The sequence below is a fragment of the Protopterus annectens genome, chromosome 5.part0 (genome assembly GCF_019279795.1).
Source record: "Protopterus annectens isolate FY-2018-M chromosome 5.part0, PAN1.0, whole genome shotgun sequence".
NCBI classification, from domain to species: Eukaryota; Metazoa; Chordata; order Ceratodontiformes; family Protopteridae; genus Protopterus; species Protopterus annectens.
The window spans coordinates 1,917,681,442-1,917,700,121 of NC_056735.1; positions in this window are offsets into that span (position 1 = coordinate 1,917,681,442).

Below are 18,680 nucleotides of genomic sequence, written 5' to 3' on the forward strand. Positions count from 1 at the left end.
GATACAAGCATCCTCCAAAAGGGCCTCATAGAAACAGACAACTGGTGTCAGAGCCATGGCCTCAAGCTAAACACCAAAAAGTGTATAGTCATCCCCTTTGGCAAAAACAAAGTACCCACAAATTACCACATAGGTGATAATCCATTAAGTATGGAAGAAGTAATTAGGGACCTGGGGACCCAAGTTGATAGCAATCTCTCATTTGACAACCATGTGGCCAAAGTGGTTAGAAAAACATTTTATATAGCCCACCTAATCATGAAGGGATTCACATCTAGATCAGGGGAGGTCATCGTGCCTATTTACTCATCCCTCATCAGGGATCATAATTGTGTACAATGCCCCTTTTGGGATGTACCTTACCAGACACCTGCAGCAACTGGAAAGACCCCAAAAGTACCTCACCAAGAGGATCAAAGGGCTCAAACAGATGCCATATGCTGCCGGGTTAAAGAAACTCCAGCTCTACTCAGTGGCATACCGCCTGCTCAGAGGCAATCTGTGCCTGACGTATAAAGCCATGTCCAACCCGGAATTAATGGACATGCTGCACCTCAGAAAATCCAAATCTCATCGAGCTACGTGCTCAAGAGACTTGAACCTCAGCACTGAAATAAATAGGACATACTGGAGGGACAGATTCATAACCCAGAGGCTCCATTCACTCTGGAATAAAATCCCAGTCCAGGTTAGGCAGAGTCCCTCATTGACTCTCTTCAAGAGGAATTTTGATGAGTGGATGGGGGATCGTAGGTTTACCCTGGGTATCACTTCTGTGTCACTGTTAGACAGAGGCACAGTATACTAACCTCGAAAAAGGGCATAGCAAAATGAATTTAAAATGGGTGGCAAAAGCCAAACACACTCTGGCTAGGCTTATAAATGCCCTAGGGCAGATAGCCTAGAATGAACCTATGAACCTATGAACCTATGAACAAAGCTTATGTATCCCTGAATCCAAAAGATACAAAACAGGGATATGGCACAATTATCATCACTTGCACAGGGTGTTGTGGGGGAGGCAGGAAGCCTAGGCTGACACAAAAGGTTGGTGAGTGTGTGTGTGTATAAGAAATAGGAGCCAGCAGACATTTGGATAAAGTAATAAATGGCCACTGAGACAAAATGAGCTTTAAGCTACATGGCTGAACCATATAACTGCTTTGTCTGTGTCTCTAGGAGTCTTCTAGGTGAAATTGGTGAGTGTCTGCATGAACACAGTGAAGCTCTGTGGAAGCTCTACATCATGCTATGTTGGATAGGTGTGAGCCATGCATGGTAGAGGTGGCAGTTCATTATAGTCATCTTCGACCATGGGAACTGGCTCTGCCAGGAGTTGCAGTGGCATGTCCATGCCCACTGTCATATGCTATGCTACTACCTTGACATGACTGATGTCTTGTGGACAAGCTTTCCTCATGACTACACCCAGGACCATGACCTCATGGCCTGCCATGTATGGATGTGGACAAGTGGACACTGATGGAGAAGTGAAAGTACTATCACTACGGGAGTGTGATTGGGCATGGCCATTTTGGCTAACAAAAGATGATATGACTGACCTACGCCCACGAGGATGTTGTCTCCCTCCCAACAGACATTCCATCACAGACACCACTCATTCCAATTTGTCATTCATCCAATCCATTGAATCAGCAATACAGTAGAGGAAGTCACCAAGTCAGCCTTTGCTACATCTACAACCCTAAGCATTTTTCTGAAGGACTTGTGGGAATATGCCTGTGCCTCCATGATGGCCCTAAGGATATGTTGAGTTGCACGGGAAGAGACACCTGGATCAAGTGGAGGATGGACAGCAGACCTCCTCTGAGCACCCTTAAAAAGCCTCCTGAGTAGCATCTCACTGACACATTGGCTATGGCCAGAGTCAAAATGTACTGAAGCTACTACAAACACACTTACTTGATTGAGTGTGATGACCTCCACCTGTCCAATATCTGTGGGCTCATTGGAATGGGTAGGTGTAGGTCTATAGACTGTGTCTGACAGAATTTCAGTGGATGGCTGCATGGTAACCTCAGTGTCAGATTCAACCTTTGTACTCACCCAACTTTGCCTCTGTTTGGTCACCATCATCATCAGAGTCTGCTGATAATCTGCATCACATAGTAAAACTTCCATACTTCCACTGTCAGGATCACCTGTGATAATAAGCATAAAACACATGATTAATTAATACCTACACTACTGTAGTCCAATATATGCTAACAAAATAACAGTGGTCCACTATTAGACAGTACAGCAACACACACACCATTCCTGACATCAACATCACACACTAAAATATTTATTTGAATTGCTCATCAGTACTGACATAAAAGATGTTTGGCTTACCATGAGCAGATGATGGTATCCTCTGTATGCCTAATGATCCTGGAAGAAGCTAAACAAAAGCTAAGAATAACATTATCACAATTAACAGTAACACAGAAGGTAATACCTTTTCCCCTTTATATGTCCATTAACTATACTATCAAGAAGTTGGATGACAACTACAACCTAAGCCCATGTATAATCAATCAGAATGTGCTGTTAACTGTAGAAATTTTCAACCCCTCAAAAAATCTTGTAAAACAGAACTAAAGTACTGATTTCAATTTGTTTTATAATTCAACAGTATTTAACATTTGAGATACAAAAGCCTAAATGGAAACTGCTCCTGGGACATGCTTGCCGTCCCTGAAACAGCAGTACCAATGTCAAGGAACAAGGACATGCTCTTCTGCACTTTCCTGGGAGCTGTCTGGATCCCTGACAGTGGACAGGAACTCTATTTGCTGTTAGTGGTGGCTCTGTAGCAGGCCACCTCCAGTACACATCTGATCACCGTTCACTGCAACTTCTCTCCTCCGAGCAAATGAGATCCTGCCAATGGCCTTATGGCACACCTGGTCATATGTCCTACTGTGGCCACCCACTACATTAACTGCTGTGATGATTTTTTGACAGATCTGCATTCAGCCTTGCATATCTCCATGCCCCCTCTCAAGCAGGAAGGGACCATGTCACCTAAAAGCTTCAACAATGACCTGATTTTTAGGGCCAGTGAAGGGTGGTTTTTTGAGGATTGAGATGCTTGTGTCTCATAGTTCTGGGTATCCTAGAAGACAACAGAAGGATAATACATCACATGACTACAAAATAACTATTCCCAGATAAAACAAAAAAGTAGGATTTCAGTATTAACCACTGGAGAAACACAGAACAATCTAGAGATCTAAAATATGAACAACAGACTAGATGCAAAAAAAGGAGAGTAACAAAAGCAAATTGTCCTTGTCTGTGCCAAACAGAAATGCAGCTTTGCTCCCCCACCCCCAAAAGATCAGGCAAATGACACATTTTGCTAACAAACCATATTAAAAGTGCTAAAAGTGCTATCAAATAAAATGTACCTGAAACATGTTTACAGATTTATCACAGAACATTCCATGTTAAGGTATTACCAGTCATGTATACTTGTGAAATGCCCTGACAAATATTTCCATGCCACCAGTACAACTCTAACTAATGTATACAGGTAAAAGTGTAAAAGCCTTCAGTTTCCTTAGCTACGTGTTTTTTTTTTTATGGTGCAGATTCAAGTCTGTCAGTATGGTGAAAATGCAAATGACGTGTAAACTCATTAGAATTCCTGAATCCCAAATACTTGGCTCCATGTATCTCATGTAAACATAATGCAAACACTCTCTCAGTGTTTGTTTTTAATGGATTGCATCTGTGAATGATTACTGGTAGGGAAAAGGAAAACACAACAGCAATGCAAACTGTCCTACATCCAGTGGGTGTGTCAGTTAAACTTAGAAAGTGTTAGATGTAGTTTTGCCAAGTTTGGAAATGTAAGTAAGCAGCACACAATTCACAGGTTCTGTTCATTCACATCACCCCCCCCCGTTATTTGTTGGCAACTGCATATTGTATTATTGCCATTTAATATCCTCACACATTTTAAGGACAGTGAAATAGAATGGCTTACAGACTGCATGTCTAAGATTACTGGTCAGATAAGAGAAGAATGACCAACTAACAGACAGCTAAGACAGAGATGCATATTTGCAAGAAATACTCAAAACTGGTTGCGTGATCACTTAGAGCAATACCTCCAAAAATTATTAATGCACAAATATCAGTTGTATGGTTTCATATTACTGTAGATTATGTTGAGGTTGGTTGTATGCAGAATGATTTCAATTCCTTGCTGCAAAGCTGTTTGTGTGGCAAAGAGATATAAGGCACCCTTACGGTGTTATGAAGGTTCATTGGAGTAAGTGTTCAAATTCAGACGTATATAGAAATATTTAATGTGTACTAAAATATATTTTGTAGTGTTTATATCATAGATTGCTTTGCTCCATTTGAACTCCTTTGCCCTTTTATTTATGTTTCATTTTCCTCCTGCAAAGCTGCTTGTGTGACAAAGAGAGATAAGGAACCCTTACTGTTCTTTAAAGGCTCATTGGAGAGAGAGTTCAAATCCAGACCTATATAGAAATATTTTATTTGTACTAACAAACATTTTGCAGTGTGTATTTCATAGATCGCTTTGCTTAATTTGAACTACATTTCACTTTTATTTATGTTTCAGTTCCCTGCTGCAAAGCTGTTTTTGTGACAAAGAAGGATAAGGAACCCTTACTGTGTGCTGAAAGTTCATTGGAGTGAAATTTTAAATCCTAACCTATGTAGACATATATCGTGTACTAACCATGTAGTGTGTATGCCACAGATTTTCTTTCCTCATTTCAACTATTTTTCCTTTTTTTTTCCTTTATTTTTGGGAGGGGGCATTATTTGTGTGATGCTTGGCTTTGCAGAAACATGGGAAACAGAGAAAATTAATGTTAAGTTTGGCTGTGCTTAACTCGTTTGCATGAAGCAAAGTAGTGTGCAAACCGGACTAGTTTCCCACCCAGGAACCAGACAGAACACCTGCAGATCACCTACAAACAAGGCATCTGTAAAAGAACAAAGGTCAAAAACAATACATTGTTACAATTTCAGTATTTCTTGTCTAACTGAACTTAGCAGCATTGCGCGGCAGTTAGCAAGTTTAGAAACAACAAAAACTGAGCGTGTGTTCGTACAGCTCAATGAACAACTCAGAAAAAGCAAAAGAAGCTCAAGTACTGTACTCAGAACCAAACAAGCACACTGACTTTAAACCAGTTTGAGTACTAAACTCACAAAAACAACATCTTCCAAGAAAAATGTCTTCTTTTGAAAAAGTAGGCTGCTGAGTGTTAGAAGAATAAGGGTGGAGTTGCAGCATCAGCTTTACTCTATTTGGAATTAAAAAAAAATTTGGTTTAGTGTTTTCATCCCTGTAAGCAGTAATGGGACGTCTTCAGAACCAAGGTTAGTTAAAATACACAGTCTAAGTATCTGAAATTATTGCCATGTGACACTGAAAGCAACCAGTAAGATAGACTAAATTTAAATGAACAATGGGTCTGAGTTAAAACTTCTAATTTGAAAACTGGTGCAGTCTGATCAAAACTTGTGAAATGAACCAATAAGGTTTGTGCAAGTACAATGTTAAAAAGTAAAATATCTAAGAATGGAATTAATTATACAATAAATTCAAAAAATAAATAAGAGTAAAAGGCTCATGCAAAAAGTAGCAATTGTCCAAAGATATGTGTGTGTGTGTGTATATATATATATATATATATATATATATATATATATATATATATATATATATATATATATGTATACAGTGGATTTAAAAAGTGTACACACCTTTATTAAAATGCCAGGTTTTTGTGAGATAAAAAATGAGACCACAATAAAGCATTTAAAAACTTTTCCCACATTTAATGTGCCCTAAAACCTGTACAATTCAATTGAAAAACAAACAACTCTTGTTAGGGGAAACATATAAAAAATAAAAAATGTACAATAAGCTGGTTGCATAAGTGTGTACACCCTTAAACTAATACTTTGTTGAAGCACCTTTTGATTTAATTACAGTATTCAGTCTTCTTGGGTACACACCTGCCATCAATTAAAGAGACTTTCCCCTGGATTCAGTACAGTTCCATGCAGGAACAGCTTATTCCTGCACAGAAGTGACCATTTAGGAGCAGCACAGCAGTGTGCCATGCATAGTAATGAAGGCACACTGCCTCTGCTCCTAAATGTTCATGGAGCACGGACGAGTGCAGGGGGTGTGTCTGAGAGCAGAGCTCTAACAATACACATGCCCCTGCACTCAGGAAGTGCCGTTTGGCAATAACAATGAGCAAGAATGCTCATAAGAGGTTGCATACCTCCCAACTGTACAAATCATTGCGTAATATCCACACATTTGTTGCCCATACAGTTGGCATGTACCCTAGTTGTACCCTGAAATCACGGGATGATGTTAGGAATGAAGCCATAAAATAATGGCATACATATGAGTGTCATACCAAAATCCATCAGAAAACATATATTAAAACCAGTCCTGTTACTCTAGCAACTGTCACAAGTTTATAAGAGCAATAATTAAAATATGTCCATAGTTGGACCTCATGTTGTCAAGCTTTGTCCAGGTAATGTGCATTAAGAAGTTGAGAGCTATGGGAGGGTTGCTAGGATGTCTGCCAAATGTGCAGATGTATGAAGGAATCCACAGCAATAATTGAAACTGGTCCCTTCCAAGAGAAAATAGCAGTACAACATTTTTTTAACAGATTAAATTTAGCCGTAGGTGCACGGGTTTGCCCATTGCTTAGCTACACGTACTGTCGCTTAAATGGCACAAGAAGATAAATATCAAGATACATGCAAATGTAGCAGTATTGTAATAGAGTAGTGGTCAGAGCATTCGCCTTGTGATAAGTCATTCCCGGTTCGATTCTCACAGTAGTAAATTCCATTTTCCATGTCAAATCACTTTATGAACATGTTTTTTGCCATATAACCTACTAAATAACATATATTTGTGAACTGGAGTACTGCATTAAATGCAGAAGTAAGGTTTCATTGTAATAATGTTGTAAAATCTGCAGATAAACACAAGTGCCCCATATAGTATATGTACACATGAATCAGGGAAACGAATTGATGGTATAATGTGTAATGAATGATAAATCCATAGAGTGTCCAAATCCACCACCTTCCCAAGAGCCATGTTACATTTCTGTCTAAATTAGTGTGGGGGGGTAAGCGGAAGTAAGCACTTGTAAGCAGTAGTAAGCAGGTTTAAGCCCATTTGCGTGGGGGTAAGCAATGTGCACACAGGTTAAGCAATATTGAAGCTAACGACCTGTAAGCATATTTAACCGGAAGTTAACATTGCTTACAGTCGTGCAAACCTGCACAAACCTACTTAAAATTGCTTAAAAGTGCCTTAATCACTCTGTATCCAACAGCCGCTGTTCTGCCCAGCAATAAAATAAACAGCTCTTGCAGGTCTTGAATGCAGGATCCTGTACACTATAGTCACAGTAGTTAACCAGTAAATCATTACAGCAGCACATAAGACAGAGGTATCTCCATAAAGATCCTCACTATAGGAAAATCAAAATTTACATGTGAAAGGAATCTATATACAGTTTTATGTTGTATAACTTACTACATAACAGAAATATGTGAACTGGAGAACTGCATTAAGTCCAGATGTGAGGTATCATTGTAATAAAGTGGTGAAATCCCCCAATAAACACAAGTACCCCATACAGTGTACTTATACATGAATCATGGATACCAAACACATATATAACATGTAATGAATGATAAATCAATGCCAAACAGTAAATAGTGTGCAAATTTAAAATTAGTCAAAGCTAAGCATTGCACACCCCTGCTTACTAGGTGTAAGCAGTGTGTAGGCCAGCTAAATCAGTTTGCCCATTCATATACCCCTTTAAGCAATGCCAAACTTAGGTAAGCAGGTTTGCCAATAGCTTAGCATTTTCAAAACCATCCAATCATGACAGAGTGAGGTAAATCGGTCCTATTTAAACCCCGCAGGTGGGAATACATCTCATAATTGGTTGCAGCTTCCTCCTGTAGGCACTATGGCAGGTGTGGATGAAGGATTGTGCTTCTGAGTGCAGCTCTGGGGCATCCAGAATTCCAAAGTCATGGCAGGACTCCTTCTTAAAGACCATGACCAGAGATTGCTGCAGGGCAAGTACCAGGGTACCAATATAAAGCAGGAGCTTGGGACCGTCTCACCTGTGACCTCACCAGTGCCACTGGCATCCCTCAAACTAGTGAGCAGGTTAGGCATCACTATGCTGACCTGAAATGGAGAAAGAGAGAGCTCTTGGATCAGTGGATCCAAGAGACTAGGCAGACGGGTGATGTCCCAGCCGTGTGTAAGTATCAGTCTAGTACCTGTTTAGTAATTGCCAGCTTATGTATATTATGGATAGGTATGGCTAGATATTCCTCTTATGTCTTTGACAATGGCAGACCAGTGGGCTGTGAATTGGGAAGCCCATGCCTGTAGACTGCAGAGGTTGCATTGTGAGGCAGGTTAGTAATAATCTTGCATGTACTGTCATAAGAAATAAATCTAAAAGTAGTAGAAAGTTAATTGCCAGTATAAAACCTGTATTGTGTATGGCATGTACTGAATAAAACAGACAATATGGCAGGAAGACTCTCATATAGGTTGTATGTAAATAAAAGCGTAACAGCCTGGAAACAAAGGTCTAACTTCTGGACTGCTTGTGTTTACTCTGGTATCATACGGTAATGTAGTGTTGCAAGCTCTTAATAGTACTGTTGCATTAAGCACTGTTACCCACACTGTGCTACATAAATAAAATGTGTAGGAATGTCTGTATACGACTGTTGTAATCACAAGGTCATATTGTACAAATGAGAGAGACTTAGACAGAAAACAGTGAAAAGATAGATAACTTAATCCAAATAGCAGACTCAACTGAGACATGAAGTGTTGTATTTTTAGCACACACAGCCATGGTTCGAATCCTAGGAGTGGTAGTAAGCTGTATGCAGAATCATACCCCACAACTGTACAGATATTGTCAGAAAGTCCAGATAATTTGTGTAAGTCCCCTGCCTGTCACCCTGTCCCCCTGGCAAATCAGTGGGATGAACCCAGAAATTTAGGCAACAAATAATGACATACAACTGATTGTCAGACATCATAACTGTCAGAAATATATCTATAAGAACAAATGTATCACTCTAAACAACTCACCACAGTGTTATGAGAGTAATAAGCAAACTATGTCCCAACTTCACCCCCATGTTGTGAAGCTATGACCAGAGTGTGTGCAGTAACAAAGTGAGACGCATGTGCATAATAATAATGTGGAATCTGGTAATATGTATGACAACATTCAGGTAGTGTTAACAAACATTCCCCCACAGGTCTGTCACATACAAAAACTGTGCCTAGAAATAAAAGATTGAAATCCTGGACTGGTACTGTTTAGCCTGGTATTGTATGGTAGTGTTAGTGTTGCTGTATCTCTGACTAATAAGGTATTAATCATCACTGTCATCCACATAGTGCAATATAATAAAACTATCTAGGAAACCCTGTATAAGAGTGTTGTAATTACAAGGTCAGATTGCAAAACCACGGGAGACTTATATAGAAAATTCAGGGAAAAAATACACAGCGATATCTAAATAGCACACTCAACTGTATTTTTAGCACACCCAGCCGTGGTTCGAATCCTGGGAGTGGTAGTAAGCTGTATGCAGAATCATACCCCTCGACTGTACAGATCTGTCCAGAATGTCCAGATAATTGGCCCATATCTTCTGGCTGTTACCCTGTCCCCCTGGAATATCAGTGTGCTAATTTCTGACATTTAAGCAGTATTTAATGTCATATAACTGACTGTCAGGCGTGTAAATATTTGGAAAATGTCTATGAAAACAAACCTGTCATTGTACAACTCACCAAAGGATTATAAGGGCAATAGTCAAAACATGTCCCAGTTTCACCTGCATGTTGTCAAGACATACCCAAAGTGTGTGCAATAAGAGATGGAGAGGTATGTGCATAACATCAACCTGGAATCTGGGAATATGCGTAGAAACAGTCAGGTAGTGTTAACAAACAATACCTCCACAGGTATACCAGGTAAGAGGTGTATACTGCAGGTAAAACACAGTTCATGTATATAATTGTCAACATCCATACCACTGTCCAAATTAAGGCCATAGGGTAGTGTAATAATACCTGTAAGGTACAGGTCACAGCACTGACAAAGAAAATAATGAGAACTACAGGGGTATACAAGTTGTTAATTGACACCCCCCACCATATCTGCAACAATAAACTAAATACACAACTCAATCAGTATGTGTACAGTTAACTCTACTCTTGAGACATATATCCTATTGTTTGATAAATATTGAAATTTGTTTCTATGCATGGGCCATGTTGAAATAATCCCATACTGGTGGCATGCTGACATCAATGTACCTGCATGCTGTTGTAATGGCCACTGTGGTTCCATATATGCATGTGTTCTGTTTCTAGGCAACTGTTCCATATCTGGTGTTTTGTGTCAATGGGAATATCTATGCATACTGTTATACCTAATCCTTGAATGTGTTGACTACTACTATCCCACATATGTTTTAAAATTGAAACACCATAGCATGTTTGGGAAGGCCGGTCCCAGCGGACCCAACTCTCCCAACTCATCTGGCCATGGCACTGGGTATCAGCACATCTGTGGCCCACCCTGGGACCTCCTCGTCCACTGGTTCTGCACCACCTTTGGGTGGAACTGCCTCAGGAAATGGGGACCGCCCGGAAGCAGGCGTAGACAGGATACTGTCACCCATCATCAGATCCGGGGTTTGGTGCATAGCAAGCTCTGCAGGGAGTTTGGAGTTCTGCTATGCCAGCTTGAGGGTCATGTTGTGCATCTATATGGTCAGCCTGCTCCTCCTACTCAGCCCCCAGCACAGGCATCTTCGGGGCCATGAAGGTGCAGTGGTGACTGCCAATTGGTGGGGACCTCAGTCCCACTGTTTCCACTAGAGGGTGCACGGGCTTTTGACTTCCAAACACCCCTCCCCATCCAGGTTTTATCCCCCCACATGTCATATACAGCCGCTATATGCTGTTTTGTCTGTCTTGTCTGTTATCGTACCCAGCCTCCCTCCCCAAATATACCTACTATCCCTCCCCAACATCCCACTCTCTCCTTAAAAAAAAAGGGCAATCTGTTCCCAAAAAAAAAAATCACATCCCATACGTAGCTGTCGATTTTGCACACGTGTCCACTGGACACATGTAATCTGGTCTAACTGGCTTCACAACATATTATTGTTGTCCTCACCCCTCTCTCAGGGGTATGAATGTCCAACTCTACCTCCAAATCAGTGTATATGCACAGCTGTAGCTGTAGAAGAAATGGGCAGCTATGGACCTTCCCTACACCCATCCTGCACATTCCTAGCTATTTTCCCTACTGTCTTTTCCTCTTTATGTCCCTTTTTCACCACTTTCCTATCAACCCTTTTTCTTTTCTTTTAAAGAAATTAGCGCAGGGTTAAGCGGGAGTAAGGACTTTTAAGCAGCAGTAAGTGGGTTTAAGCCTGTTTGCACGGGGGTAAGGAATGCATACACAGGTTAAGCAATTTAGAAGTTGACTCTTCAAGCTTTAATCGAAAATCAAGACATCAAATGAACAGCTGTAGCTTAATAGTAAGCGCTTTCACGTTTTAACAACGCTTCTTCAGACTTAAAATACATCTAAAAACTGTGTTCTTATATACTCATAGTTAATTGAATAATTAAAACAATTAGCAAAAATTCAAAATCTATCACAGTCAACATTATTAAAGGTGTATTGCTATAATAATAGCTTATATAAAAAAACTATATATCAAAACTGTATATTTAATAAATATGATATATATATATATATATATATATATATATATATATATAAAACATAACTGCTAAAATTAAGAGTGAAAAAATTCTTTTATAAAATAATAATGCTCAGCAGTAGTAATGTAAAATATAAAAATATATGAATTAGCTTGTGACCTATAAAAACATGACAAAAAACAATATCACATATTTAGCACTATTAAGTATAGCATAGCTAAATTAATAACTTGAATGGTGTATAAAGACAATAAAATCATTTTAAATATATATAGACATTTACATATTTACAATGGATGTTTAACTAAATATATGTGTTAATGTATGCTGGTTATATTAATTCATTCGCTGTATGAATTTGGATATTAATGACTATATGGTCTCCCTTTTAAGAAAGGTTTCAGTGATATTTTATCATTGAGGCCGTAGCCTCTATGTGCTTGTAGCCTTAATATCCATTTATTTTCCTTTTCTTCAGTGAAATTCTTTATATCACCAAGTCTGTCTGTTTTATTGATTAATTCAAGTACTTGAAATGTAAATTTGTGTTTAGATCCTAGACTCAATACATGTCTGGCTAGAGCATTCCTGTCATCCTCTCTGTTTATAGCATATATATGCTCTCTAATTCTTTCCCGTAATGTTCTATTAGTTTTTCCTACATAAAATGATTTACATGATGAACATTTTGCCAAATATATCAAGTTCCTGGATCTACAATCGGCATATCTATCAAACTTGAAATTATTGCCATTGTCAGGATGTATAAAACCATTCTCTTTTGTTATGTAGCTACATTGATTACAGTGTCTGCATGGAAACGTGCCCTTCCTTTGTGTTGGAGGAGCTGTCTTTGTATTATTTTCATAGCATAGTAGCCTCTTCAGGGATTTCATGTTCTTATAAGTAATATCAGGCTTATCTCCTATAATATCTTTTAGCCTCTCATCTACCAATAACATTCGCCAATTATTAGTTAAAACATTTCTAATAGTATTGTTCCTGTTTGTAAAAGGTATCACTATTCTATTCTTAACTGTCCCTGTCTTAATTCTTTTTTTATCATTTCCATTTTTACCAGTCCTGTGTAGAAATGGTCTACCCCTACTCTCTCTTTCCAAAGAATTATCATGGAATATTTTGGTCAGTACTTGTTTATTATAACCTCTATCTAGAAATTCATCTCTTAATGTCTCACATTGTTCATGATGTCTCATATCATCTGTTGTTAGCCTAGAGACCCTTAATGTCTGACCTCTGACTATGTTAGGATATAGGTGTCTAGGATGCATACTGTTGTAGTGTAATAGATTATTCTTTCGACAAGGTTTTCTGTACAAATCCGTATTAACAATATTCTTGTCTTTACTAATAAGAACATCTAAAAATTCTATCCTATCAAAAGATTTAGAGCATTCAATTCTCAAAAAATCAGTTGTTCCATTTATATAAATTAAAAACTGATCCAACTCTTCAAATGTGCCACCCCACAGGAGAAACACATCATCCACAAAGCGTTTATACAACTTAATGTTCTCTCTAAAAGATGCATTTCCTAAAACATAAGTTGCTTCCCAGTATGCCATCACAAGGTTTGCATATGAATTAGCACACAGTGTGCCCATCGCTACACCCTTCTTCTGTAGGTAATAGTTGTTATCATACAAAAAGACATTATTCTCAAGTACCAATTCTAGAAGAAGCATCCATTGTATCACCTGATTATTAGAAATGTTGTTCTCAAGTAGTAGCAATCTCACATACTCTATCCCTACTTGATTAGGTATGGATGTAATAAGGGAAACAACATCTAGTGTAACCAATAAATCACTGGTGTGATCACTATGTGAATGTAAATATTCTGCATAGCTACATAAAAACTCCTCTGTATCTCTAATTATAAACTCATTGTTGTTTACTATCGGTTTTAGTTGTTTCTCCAGGTAAATAGACATAGGCTCAGTGGCCCAGCCTTTGCCTGACACAATAGGTCTCATTGGGGGGGTCATTTAAATTTTTGTGTATCTTTGGTAGACCCCTAAAGGTTGGAATAACTGATTTTTCAACTAAAAAATACTTGTATAAATTTTCATCTATTACATTACATAGCAAAAAATCATATAACATCTCAGGAATGCTTTTGATCACTTTGTCTAGAGTCACAGCATTCAAGCAACGATATGTGTCTATTTCTTTCAATAGGTCTTCCATTATCATATTATATACTGTCCTATCTAATACCACCACTGAGCCCCCTTTGCCAGCTTGTCTAATGACAATATTATTGTTATTCTGTAAGCTTTTCAATGCTTCACGTTCAGCATAGGTCAAATTAAAAAATTCAGGTTTATTATTAGTCATATCACTAGCTAATAAATCTCTTTCGCAAGCTTTCTCAAAAGCCTCGAGTGCAGGGCATAATTGTGGTATAAATGTTGATGGTTTTTTAAACACATTCACATCTTTCACATTATCACTATCTGTGAATAGTAATTTCAAACCTAGATTCCTGACAAACATTTTAACATCTATAATAACATCAGCAATGTCAGCACTAGCAGCAGGTATGAAGATAGACCCTTATCAAGTAGGGAAAGTTCATTTTCATTTAGTTCATACCTGGAAATGTTCACAGTTAATCTTTCTGTATAGGACGTAGAACCTTCTTTTGGAATTCGAGTCTCTCTTCTGAATTCTTCCTTTTCTTTACTCCGTTGTATGGTGACCATGTTTTTTTCCCGCTGGCCCGAATAGGGAAGGGAAAAGAGGGATTATCCTCATTTTCTATCAGCCTGTCATCTTCATAAGAAATGAAGCCATTATTAGTTGTTTTATTCATACCTCTTATGTCTCTTGTTTTTGGGCGGACATCAGCGTTCGCTTCTATCTCCGCTGGCAACGGTTCCGTTGTTTTATCATGAAAAAATGGATTAGTATCAGTCTCATTAGTTATACTCTTCCCTGTATTTACTGTAGCGTAAGTGGTAACCACTCTCGGTTTAGGAATGTCATTCAAACTGATGGAGCAATTCGTAACGCTTCCAGATGACGTCAGCATAGTGGGTGTATCCCTTTCTCCCTTCTCATGAATATTCATGGTTTCCTTTCTTTTCGCCGGTTTTTCATTCGTATTTGAATCACTGCCCGTGGCTCCTTTGGATGTAATATTATTGCTTTTCCAAACATTCTCTCTCGGCCAAGAGAATATCTGGCCTCTCCTGAAATCATTAAAGTCTCTCTCCAATTTTTTCTTTTTATCAGATTTTAGTTTATTGTCGAGTATTCTCATAGAGGTAGTCAGATCTTTAAGGAAATTTTCTATCCCATCTGTATCTAAAAGGATTCTTAACTTCTTTTCCATCTCACTGATATCTTCCATTAGATTCTTTTCTATTAGCTGATATTGTTCTATTAGTAACTTTATATAACCATAACTGGTTTCTAGGTTAATCTTTTGCCATTTCCCTAACAAGTCAGGGTATGTTGTGCCAAAAGTCGGCATCTTAAGAATTCTTAGTCCCCTTGGGACTATCTTGAAGGTAAGGCATGCTTCCATGTGCTGCCTCTGCCATTGTATGTTTTTTAATTTATGGAAATTATTTTCAATTCTTCTCGTTAATTGCAATATTTCCATATTAGATGCTAGATTAACTGTTTTGCTTCCATCTGTTGCTAAATCTTTGTAGGATAGTTTTAACAATGGATTATTATTCATCACGAGAAGTTCATTTAAAATAACATTACCAGTTCCAAGTTCCATGGTAAACTGATTAAAATCCATGTTCCAGTACCAGAGAGAACACAACAGTAATGCAGCAAAACACAAACCAGTACTGGATAAAGTGTCTCTTAAGAAAAGTCCAATAGTATCCAAAAACACAAAAGAGGCACACCACGATGATTCTTCAAGCTTTAATCGAAAATCAAGACATCAAACGAACAGCTGTAGCTTAATAGTAAGCGCTTTCACGTTTTAACAATGCTTCTTCAGACTTAAAATACATCTAAAAACTGTGTTCTTATATACTCATAGTTAATTGAATAATTAAAACAATTAGCAAAAATTCAAAATCTATCACAGTCAACCATTATTAAAGGTGTATTGCTATAATAATATTTATTAGTTATTAATTTAGCTATGCTATACTTAATAGTGCTAAATATGTGATATTGTTTTTTGTCATGTTTTTATAGGTCACAAGCTAATTCATATATTTTTATATTTTACATTACTACTGCTGAGCATTATTATTTTATAAAAGAATTTTTTCACTCTTAATTTTAGCAGTTATGTTTTAGATGTATATATATATCTATCTATCTATCTCTCTCTCTCTATATATATATATATATATATCATATTTATTAAATATACAGTTTTGATATATAGTTTTTTATATAAGCTATTATTATAGCAATACACCTTTAATAATGGTTGACTGTGATAGATTTTGAATTTTTGCTAATTGTTTTAATTATTCAATTAACTATGAGTATATAAGAACACAGTTTTTAGATGTATTTTAAGTCTGAAGAAGCGTTGTTAAAACGTGAAAGCGCTTACTATTAAGCTACAGCTGTTCGTTTGATGTCTTGATTTTTGATTAAAGCTTGAAGAATCATCGTGGTGTGCCTCTTTTGTGTTTTTGGATACTATTGGACTTTTCTTAAGAGACACTTTATCCAGTACTGGTTTGTGTTTTGCTGCAATTTAGAAGTTGAGTATAAGAAACTGTAACTGGAAGTTAGCAGTGCTTACCTTCATGTAAACCCACTTACAACTGCTTAAAAGTGCCTTAATCACTCTGTATCCAATGGCCCTTGTTCTGCCCAGCAACAAAATAAACAGCCCTTGAACACAGGATGCTTTATACTATAGTTGCATCAGTTAACCACTACGCCATGACAGCTGTGAAGACAGTTGTTGTTTTTCTGTCAGTACACATATTGAATAGTATTGAACAATTGTTGTGACTTCTACAATTGTGTAGTATTTGTTAGTGATATTACTGTTGTATCACATATGTTGCTATATTTAAATATACACATAAATACAGTGTGATGCATCTGGGAAGGTATACACAACAGTAATGTTTACACATGACAAGGATAGGATATATATATATATATATATATATATATATATATATATATATATATATATATATATATATATGTATATTTCCGGGGAGGTACACTGGGCTTGGGGAGCCCGTTTTCAGTGGAGTATCGGGGAAAAAAGCTCCACAATGCAAAAGTTACATTGCATGATGAATTACAAAGAAAAATTTGCATTACAATCAACAGGTAGCATTCAATGCAGAGTACAAAAATTACAGATTTGTTCATGAGAAAGTCAGGCATAACAGTATCATGGCTAGATGCTACTGTTTAGTTACATAAATATTCTATATATGTGAGTGAAGTTAGGAAGGTGAGACGGTTAGCCAGGAGAAAAGGAAGAAAAGAGCTTGGGAGGTATTAGATGGAGAATACAGTTACATTTCCTGTGTAAACAGAGGTAGGAATGAAGTTGAGTTATGAAGGTGTTAAGGTTGTCACAGGTCCTCAGTGTGGAGGGCAGAGCATTCCATTTTTTTAGCTAGGGGAAAAGGATAGTAGAAGCTAACCAGCTGGGCACTTGTTTTTTTGGACGGTTATTAGGTTTTGTTGAGCAGATCTAAGGGATCTGAGAGGGATATATGGTTGTAGAATATTAGATACTGCAAGGCAGCTAGTAGGTTGGAATAATAATTTGTAGGCTGTGGTGAGTTGGAGGAAGTCAAGTTGACTTGGGAGTTCAAGCCAGTTTAAAGAGTGAATGGTGCAGTGATGAGAGAAGGATTTGGTTTTGGTAGCGAATCTGGAGATTTTATTGCAGCATACTTCCAGTTTGGAGGTAAGAGTAGAAGATAAATTAGTAAGCTGAGGAGTGCCATACAAAAGAGAGGGGAGGAGATAGGTAGTGGCCAGAGTTTGTCTGGCAGAGGGAGAGAGGAAGTGGTTGTTTCTGTACAGTAGGCCTAGTTTTATGTGGGTTTTCTTGATGTTTAGCTGGATGTGAGTGTTGAATTTTAGGTGGTTATCGATGGTGACACCAAGAAGTTTGGCAGAGGGTACGATCTCAATAATGGAGTTGTTAAGGCTGGTAATTTGAAATGAGTTTTTATCAATATGAGTGGATTTTGAGGGAGAGAATAGAATAATCTTAGTTTTGCTGGCGTTTAGAGTGAGGTGATTTTGGAGCATCCAGTTTTTGGTGGTAGAGAAGGAGGTTTGTGTTAGAGATTGGAGATCTGTTAGGTTAAAGGCACAGCAGATCAAAGTGGAATTGTCTGCGTATTGGACAATTTTGGTATTAGGTATGGCTTTGTAGAAATCATTAATAAAGATGTTAAATAGCAATGGGCCAAGTATGGAACCTTGGGGTACTACAGTGGGGGTGGGAAGGAAAATGGAGGAGGCCTGGCCCCATTTCACAGCTTGGGACCTGTCAGAAAGACAGCAGGAGAACCAAGAAAGAGTTTTTGTGGGAGAGGTTGAGATTTGACAGATGGTTTAGGAGATGGGTATGGGAGATGGTATCAAAACCTTTAGATAAGTCCAGTAGAACTGAGGAAACTATGTTACCAGAGTCACAAGCTAAATTGATAGAGTGTAAGAAGGAGAGAAGGGCTGTGTTGGTACTGTGTCTTGGGCAGAAGCTGTGTTGAGTAGGAGAGAGTAACTGGTGTTTGGTAAGGAATGGCATGAGTTGCAGGTGTATGCATTTTTCAAGAACTTTGGAGATTGGGGAAAGGACAGCTACAGGGTGGAAATTGGAGATGTT